Raw genomic sequence first — 9,811 nt, 5'->3', positions numbered from 1 at the left:
TTTTTTTTCAAGAAGTGCTTCATGTTCAAAGATAGTATCTCCTTATTATATTTATTTATTCACCTAACCTAAATAGGTACAAGAAATCTAAAATGCAAACCAAAGCTCAGGTCTTAGGAGGATATTCTTAAACCCTTTATTCTCATTCAATAGTTAACCCTCCATCCTGGATGTGCTCGGTTATATTTCCTCACACCTAGTGTCCTAAGGAACCTTTCTCTCAGATACTCCTCACCAACATCCTTGAGAAACCCTGTGTCCCTTTGTGCCAGACTATACTAGGTCAGGAATAACATAAACATCAGATATGATTTTGAAAAACACATGAGCTCCTTGGTGAAGTCTGTGAACTAACCTAAAAATGAAACCTATGAATACAAGTAAAATCAAGAATACAGTAAGAGATAATAAAAATCACAATCAGTAAGAATAATCAATCTGACCACATCAATAGTACAAATACAGAAAGGTTAAATGTAACTCGTCACAAATGGTCATCGAAATTTAGCAATGCTGTTCTTGCACAGACATCCCTGAGTTTAAAGCTAAGCAAAGTCAGAGGGAATAATACTCACATATTTGAAAAGTGAAAATCACTGGTAACTGTTTACATGTCAGACACACTGCGGACTCACAATAGAAACAGCTTCCCAATCAGAATCAGAACCATGAATTTTCTTGCTTCTGTCTGAACAGCTGCATGTTCAGAATAGACAGCGTAGCCAACATGAGCAGTACCAGTGTCAGAATCACTGAAAGCTGAACCATCTGTAAAAAGAATGAGGTCAGGATTGGTTAGTGGGGTTTCTATGAGGTCGGATTGTGGTGAGCAGACCTGTTGGAGGGAAGCAGCACAGTTTTGAGCCTCCCCACCATCTGAGTTGGAAGGAGAGTTGCAGGATTCAAAACAGAACGTTTCACTGTGATGTTAGGCATGTCAAGAAGAACAGTGTTGTATCTTAGCCACCTAGCAGTGGACAGGTTCGAGGATTTCTGTTCTAACAGGATACGTGAAACTGCATGTGGAACTAAAAGAGTGAGATCAGAATATCCCACAATGTCATGTGATGCTCCAACTGCCTTTTCTGCTGCTGCTACAGCCCGAAGACGGCGAGGGAGACCAGCAGCAACAGGACCCAGTTGAGATGAAAATTAAGCCACAGGCCTGAGTTTTCCACTATGCTGCTGTAAAAGTACAGCAGCATAGAGACCTCCCCTGCAGAGACTTCCCCTCTACAGTAATCACATGACCAAGGAAAATCACTTCACGCTGCACAAACAAGTTTACACAAAGCTGTACAGCATCATTCACTACTTGTAGATCTTGTACAAAACGCCATTCAGAAGGCTTATCTGCATCTCTGACCTTTTCCACTGGAAAAAGGGGAGTGCAACAAGGACTGTTATCACATGGCACAATGATACCCGCTTGCTTGGTCTGAATGAAGACTTTGGTGTTATCATGACTGGTTCACAGTTCTTCATAAGGCCTACATCGTATTTATGTTTTGCCCAGACTGTATCCAGCACTGTCTGCAGTGCAGGAGTTGAAGCAAACTCAGTATCAGACATTAGTTTGTGACAAGATGTGTGTCTGTGAGATTCAGGTACCAAAGCATCTGTGTGTGTGGTGTGCACAACAGAAGTATAAGAGTTTCTGTAAGCTTTCACTGGAAATGAATACATCACATCAAGATCTGTATCAACAGTTCTCCAATCATATACAGATAAACAGCATGTAACAAAAGGGCCCAAATCTCTCCACTCATCAGGTTTAGATTTGGATAGAGAGATGTGTGGAACTGAGTTAGAAGCTTCTGTTTTCTCTATCGCTCTGGGTGAAACGTTTCAACCTAAAAAACTAGAAGTCCAGTTGCCGTGACTCAGCTTCTAGGTAACATCACCTGGAAGACTGAGAATCTTCACAGATTTAAGATTGTAACCCAATCTTAAATCTTAATATCTGAGAGATTAATACCCTTTTTTCAAAGTGTACTTTTTGAAAAAATGCATTTTAAAGAGCAACTCTTGTCTTTTGAAAAGAAAATGCTTTAATTTGAAAATTATTTTCATATGGAATACCATATATAATTGTTGAAAGTGTGACAGTTGCCTTTATTTAAGGGGAAACAGGCTCAGGTAACCCTGGGCTGTTTGCTGTAATCCCTCACCCAGGTAGTCATGTTTTATTGTGAAATAAGGGTTGAATTCATTTAGTCAGCCCTGATTTACACAGCATCAAATATTTCCTGAACTATTTACAGGTGCCCGTACATGATGCATGCGCTGTTGTGCTGGTTGCGTGTGTTCAAAAAAACTGAAGGATTTTGGGGTTTATTTGTTAATAGTCTACATGACGAGAGACAAAATCAGGACCATTATAAACCATCCTACTGGAAAGTGTCTTTATTTTATTTTACAACAATGCACATGATGGCGCTATAGCCTTACTAAAAATGTGTAGCCTTTGGTGAGTGACAGTGACTATTATGATTACAGTAGTGATAGAAGTACAAGAAAAAAGGTATATTGTTAAAAATATTACTTTTGTAATCCAAGTATGATGGTGGGATTATGAAAGCTATTCGTTGTGCTCCACTATTTCTAGATGTTGCTGTTCTGATGAAGTGGCTAATGCTTCACTGAACTAACAATCTGGGCCTCTATATGCACTCATTTCACAATTAAGTTTACAAAGCTGATGTGAATTTGTCAGTCATTTAGATGAATACTTTTGTTCTTCGCTGTTCTTGCTGCTTGCACAATAATAACGCAGTGGTGAAGTTGAACAGTTGCATTCTGGGATGCGGCAGATGCAGATTAGAGAGTCAATTTCCACATAACTGTGAAGTGACTATAGTATCATTGCACATACATGTTATGTTTCCTTCTGATTTGTGGATTTCCTCCCCAAGGAGGAGGCAGACGTACCAGCAGAAACAGAAAATATTCAAAAACCACTCCCTGAACCAGAACCACTCCCTGAACCGTCAACATCACGTCTCTCATCACCGTCCTCATCACTATTTCCAATTGTTGGCGATGATGATTTTTTTGCGAGATCGTATCGTCGATGGAAGCCACCATGTTCACCAGACATTCGGCCAGGAACAAAGAGCTTTAAATCAATGTGTTTGCCATTACCCCCTATTTTAAGTAAGGACAAGTTCACAGATAATCAGAGTCGATGGAAGCCAAAGCCTCCTCAGATCCCTCTCGACAAAGGTGCCACTGAGATTAAACAACGTTCTCCTCGGACAGCATCATCAACCAGGGACCGGTTTAGGTCCAGGTATAAACCTCTACCCAGTATTCTGACCCAGAAGGCTAAAGAAATTCCACCATTTCCACCCATCTCTGAAAAGGACCAGCACACAGATCAGACTGAATGGAAGTTACCGTCACATCAGACCATTCTACTAGAATATGACAATGAGCTGAAAGCCAGACTTGATGAGACACCATATACATACACGATGAGCATCATATCAAAAGTTGAAGAGATGATGAATATTGAGACCCAATCCAAGCCACACCCACCACAGACCCCTCTCAACCCCTCTCAGACAGCCTTTTCATCCAGGCACCGGTTTAGGTCCAAATATCGCAGTACGGCCCCGGTCACAGATCATCTGGCTCAATTCAAGCCACATCCACCTGTTAACGAAGGTGACACTGAGCTACAAGAAATAACTGATGAGACACCATATGAACATGTGACGTCTATCATATCTCAATATCAAGATGTGGTCAATGCTGAGCCTAAAGATGAGGATGGTACTGATGAAAACAATCATCCTCTGTCATGTTTTAAGTTGATTAAGACCAAGCCAAGTGTCACTGAGCTAAAGAAAGCACTCGTAACAAAGTATCTTTCGATTTCAAGTACATTATGTCCAAATATGTTACTATGCTCAGTACTAGCTAAGCCCAGAGATGTGCTACAGAGCAATAAATGAATGTTGGCCAGTGCCCTCCTGATTCAGGAGCGCCAAATATGGAACAAGTGTCTCATGAGTTTACTCCGGGTGCTCCGGTTTCCTCACATTAAAAATAAATAAACAAATAATAAAAATAAACATTCCCTGCTTGGCCGATGTATTTACCAATTTAATTACCAGGAAAGATTGATTAAGCATTAAACATTTTGATTGTATTTATTTACTTTGCTTATTTTTACAGGTGCACAAGCACAGAGGTGCGCACACACACACACACACACCACACACGTGCACACACACACACAAAATACCATGTACTGTATTTTCTTTCTCTTTCAGGCAGTGTTCAGATCCCCACATTTCACATAATGTCCCCCAGAGCAAACCATGCAGGTCATGTAAAGAAAAACGTTTAAGCTAATCATGTAGCAGGCTAATATTAGCCACCAACTTACTGGGACAGTCGTTTGGAGGAAATAAGGCCTCGTCGTCCTGGCGCCATCACCATGGTAACTGTTGACAACTCTCCTGGGAGGTGTAGTTCACATACTTCCTGCTAAATTTGATCCGTCAAACCCACGAGAAATATACTTTTGAAGAATATATAAAAAACATAAATACGAAATAACAACAGAAATTAGAAACAGAATCGCGATTACTAGACACGTAGTAAATATAACTATAAGAACAACCAAATAACAGGCCATTAGAATAAGGAAATCAAAACAAGGATAAAATCTCATTACAATTCTTGGGCTGACGAGTCCTGGTTGCTGATTAACAGGGGAAATATGTGGAGGAGGCACCAACGACAATTGTGATCGAAATAAATTGTTTTAAAAGTCGTGATTGCTGTCACGAGAAAAGTGGAAAAATAATGTCTGCGTGCACGAAACAATCAATTACATTTCGTGACTATGTCAAATTCATCAAATCAAATTATATGAGGTCGGGTTGGTTTACAGACATTATTCCTGTGTCACGTTTTTAGCCACATAGAGCATAAATATCTTTTAAATGATAAACAACTGAACTAAACTCCAGATGATCTGTGATCATCTCTTGTTCCTCCTTTTTAAATTAAAATGGAAAAACAGTTTGCGCTCAATGAGTGAACATAAACGTCAGATATGTTAAATGTGAACGTATTCAACACGTTGCTAACAAACCTAATCAAAGACAAATTAGGTTTCGTATCAAAACGTACATGAGAATGCAGTTTAGTTGTATAGGAAGGTCATTTTTAGGAGACAGGGTCTGATTCAGAAAGAACTCTGTGTCCAAATCCTCTCAAGCTCGGTCAGACTGGATGGGGCCCAGCAGTGGACGCCATTTTCAGGTCTCTCCAGAGAAGTTGGACAGGGTTCAAGTCTCTGGATGGGCCACTCTAGGACATTCACAGAGTTGTCCCTAAGCCACTGTCTTGGCTGTGTGCTTAAAGGTCGTTGTCATTTAGGACAGTGAACCTTCAGCCCAGTCTGAGGTCCTGAGAGCTGGAGAACAGGTTTTCATTGAGGATACCTCTGGACTTTGCTCCATTCAGCTTTCCCTCAACCCCGACCAGGCTCCCAGTTCCTGCTGCTGAAAAACAGACCCACAGCCTGATGCTGCCATCACCATGCTTAACTGTTGGGATGGTACTGAACAGCTGATGAGAGATGACTGGTCCACAAGCACAGAGGTGCACACACACACACACGCACGCACACACAAAATACCATGTATTCTCTTTCTCTTTCAGGCAGTGTTCAGATCCCCGCTATAAAAACTAAAAACAGAGAGAGACAGAGGTGATGAATAAGAGCTTCATGTATGTCTTTATTCAATTCCTGCCAGGATATCAGCTTTGTGTCCATCTAAACAAGCCCAGGTTTCACACTGAGTATAAATAAACTGAAGAAATATACTGACACTTTTTGGTTGGTGGTGTGCTGCAAAAGTTTTTAAATGAAAAAAATGTGCCATGCTTCAAAAAAGCTTTAAAACCACTGGTTCAGTGCACATTCTTCAGGTGCAGCTCCTGGATGTAGATCCCAAACAGGCTGTGCTGAGGTGACTATATGCAGCATTTGACTGTTGCAGATCTCAAATTGTTTCTGTTGTACTGTTTTACTCAGTTAATAAAACACATACGATGTAAGTACGCTGTGTGCTATTACACAGCCAGTTTCACAAGCCAAACATTTAACCATATTGAAAGTGCATTCAATTATGTAAAGCTTGTCTCTGTGCATATGCATTGGCTGTGCATTCTCAATATGGCCTGTTATATTTGAAATAGTAAAATACAATATTCTCCTTACTAAGAAGTGTTTCTCACAGATATGTTGATGCAGGAAACTGGGTTTCTGTCTCACATTTACTTCCATCCCGTGTTTAATATTTTAAAGATTATCTACCATCTACTACTTTTGCACCAGTATAGGAATCTGTAAAAACCCAGTATGACCAGTAAAATATTATAAATAGTATTTTCATTGCCCAAAAGTGATTATAACAGCTAAAACACAATTTTTTCTACCTTTACTGATCGTGATAAAGTCATATGCAAAAAAAAAACAAAACTGTACCACCATCACTTTTAGAAGGCTGTGTGCCCTCCCACAGAACATAATCACTTTTTCACAGAAACCTTTCTGCATAACACCTATTACAAGATTCCTGTTCTTTGGGAGCATGAAACCGACTTATATGTTTAGAGAAACTATCTATAGAGAAACTCCACAATCACAAGGCTCTCTCTGCCCTCATGTCCACTTTCACATAGGACATAATTTATAAAGCAGAAGGATGTAAGGCGGCCGGACAAACTGGAAGAAAAAAGCTGGTTAAGTGACTGGAATGAGGCTGGATTCACTGGAGGCTGTGGTGGAGAGATGCAAACAGAAAAAGCTGGAGGCCATCCTGGAATAGTAGGGAATGGTGGAGGACTGTGCTGTCACTGAATGATACAGGAGATCTTCAACCCCACTGTCATCTGGCTCTACAACACCTTAGTCAATGGTAGATGACAAACCAACAAGAACTGGACTGTGAGTGACTTTCATTACTTAGCACTTATTACTTTTACAAAACTAAGTTTGCCTTTAGGGACTAATAAAGTTTATCTCATCTCATTTCTCAGAGAACAAATTAAAATAAAATACTGGAAAGAAAAGATGCAGACAATGAGCTGTCTACATGAAGGCACATTAAACATTAACATTAAAGAAACCACTATATGGATCTGTGTTTTTTAGCATGGGGGGTGACCACGGCCACAGCAAGACGTCTTTGCCAGAGATTTATAAGGAGACTGATCTTCATAAGAGATTTTGGTATCCAGTATGATTCCTCACACTGATCCCTCTCCTCTCTCTGTCTCTCTCTCTCTGTCTCCAGGAATGAGGCATGGAGATACGCTGGTGGCTTTGCTCGTCCTGTGACTCTGTCAGAAGTGCTGTTAAAAGGATTCAAGTGGGGATTTGCTGCTTTTATTGTTGCTCTGGCTATTGAATACACCTTTTTCCCCCCAAAGAAGGGCGGCCACTAATGTTCATCATTGCCAAGCCCAAACCTCACCCAACAGTCTAATAATAATCTGTATTTTCTGTTTATTAAAGGTGTGTTTGATCACCACATGGCTTCGCTTTTCCTTCTTCACCCTGACACACGTTTCAACCACAACTTTACTCTGCATCTGTATTTTAGGGATAATGAGTGTTAAACTCCCATAATAGTGTTGTTGCTGAGATGAATGTGCACATGTAGTAGTTAGTTAGTCCTGCTTCCTCTTCCTGCCCAGTTTTTGGAGGCATATTTTGCAACACTTCACTGTGACTACTATAAAAACCAGCACTGCAGTAGCCAGCAGCGCTATGACGTCGAGGTTGAAGTACTGGAGCCAGTTGAGGTCGTGGGCAACAGATTTAAGATGTTTTGCCCTTTGTGGCGCATCACAAATTCTGTCCAGTACACTGAAAGGTCGAGTGGGTCAACTGGCCGGTCTCGATGGAGGACTGACAGCTTCTGAACACACTCTCTGTATCTGGACACACACAGGTGGACCAGATCAAAATCGTAAGACTTAAGACAGTATTAAAATGCACATCCCAAAACAAACAACAACAATGTGAGAGACCACATGACCCCTCACCTGGTGTCATTGATGACTTCATTCAGTGCCCAAAGGAGGCTTTCTGTAGAGATGGAATAAATATCCAAGATGACTTCTGCTCCCCTGCTTGCCAGCTTCTGTGCGTTATCGGGCTGGTCCCCAGGAAGTGGCACCATCACCATGGGAACAGCATTACACAGTCCCTCAAAGAGACCATGTGACCCAGCTGTGAGTGATGAAAGCCCGAGCTCCAGGGTGTGCTAAGACACAAACATGCAAAATTAGTTGTACTGGCAAATACTGGTATTGTTGGATATTACAACACAGGGCATTCACAGACCTAGTAGGTCGTTCTGAGGCACCCATTTCATTATCTTCACATTGTTTGGGACACTTGAGCTATGCCCACCTCCTCTCTCAGGAACTGATAGCCTATGTGGTCAAAGTGCCAGAACAGCAGTCGGCAAAGCAGCGGCTCCAGTAAAGCCACCTGTGGGTCAGAGGTATCACAGGACAATAGACAAATGCTCTAGTGAAGATTTTAGGTTATGTGTTCATGTGAGTTAAATGTCAACAAAGTTCATTTAAACATGTGTTTTAGTGCCAGCACTGACTATTTCTAGAGAATTGTGTCTTATATCTAAAGAAATAGAAAGCAAGTGGAGACCACTTCATTTCACTGAATAGAAAAAAGCCATCCTTCATCCATACACATGCCCGTCCAAGCATATCTGGCTACAATAGCTCACCAAAGTGTTGACAGCTCTCTCCTTAAAGCTCATTTTATCTGTGTATCCAGTGAAAAAGCGAGGCACGTATGAGGGCGGGGATGGGCAGCCTGAAGACTGCGTATCCAGGGTACATGGAATTCCCCTCAGCAAATTAATAGTGGGGATACCTGAAAGCAATTTAGCAAAGAGAGGTGAGCAGATTTACAGACACACAAACACAGATAATCCACGTGTTACAGAGCTCACCTAGTTGCCGTGCTATTAATGAGCCTGTGGGCACCACTGGGTCTGTCAAGACTGCATCAAATCTCTGCAGAATGAAAGACAGTAAAGTAGAATAGAGGGGTTAACATTCAGCAGTGTCACAGCTGAAATTAAAAACATTCACTTTTCCTTCTCTTCATTCACACGTGCATGGCTCATACAGAAGAGGCATGTCAGTGTTTTTGCATAAACACACTGACTAAAAATGTGTAATACCACCTAAGAGACCTTTAAACATGGACCTGACTCCAGAGACCCCTAAGCATGTCCCGTGGTTTCTTTGAACTAACAGAAATCCAAACAGATTCTCTTCATCATTTTGCAAAATATAAGATTAAATAGATAATAAATTCAAATGCCTCACAGTTTTATAGATTGCAGTGCTTTTGTATTGAACTCTGTTGCATTGTACAGTTGATCTCAGTGTTGTGTTTGGCCCTGACCTGCTGTGCCAGATGGGAGATGAGACTGTCATTGAACAGGAGGCTCTCTGCAGTGGTGTGGATTAAACCCATGGATTTCTTTATTTGTGAGAAATGTGAACCCCACATAGCAAAATTTGTCTGGCCCAACCGCTGGCCACACCCTTGCATCAGTGTTGGCCCACATCTGGCTGGGTGCCCGGCCCAACACCGGGCCACTTTCTGAAAAAGGACACAATAAATCTCCTCTGGCCCAGTACTGGCCCACACATTGTAAGATGACTCTTACCCTTCCTACTGGCCCAGTACTGGCCCACACACTGTAAGATGACTCTCACCGATCCTACTGGCCCAGTA

At 41.4% G+C, this 9,811-nt stretch overlaps 2 pseudogenes; one reads left to right on the top strand and one right to left on the bottom strand.

Annotated features, from left to right (window-relative positions):
- The first annotated feature begins 7,056 nt into the window (after positions 1-7,056).
- Positions 7,057-7,562, top strand: LOC113132885 (NADH dehydrogenase [ubiquinone] 1 beta subcomplex subunit 3-like; annotated as a pseudogene).
- Positions 7,434-9,583, bottom strand: LOC113132886 (UDP-glucuronosyltransferase 1-5-like; annotated as a pseudogene).
- Between the last annotated feature and the right edge of the window lie 228 nt (positions 9,584-9,811).

The sequence above is a fragment of the Mastacembelus armatus genome, unplaced genomic scaffold (assembly GCF_900324485.2).
Source record: "Mastacembelus armatus unplaced genomic scaffold, fMasArm1.2, whole genome shotgun sequence".
Taxonomy (NCBI): domain Eukaryota; kingdom Metazoa; phylum Chordata; class Actinopteri; order Synbranchiformes; family Mastacembelidae; genus Mastacembelus; species Mastacembelus armatus.
This window is presented reverse-complemented; position numbering and strand designations above follow the sequence as displayed.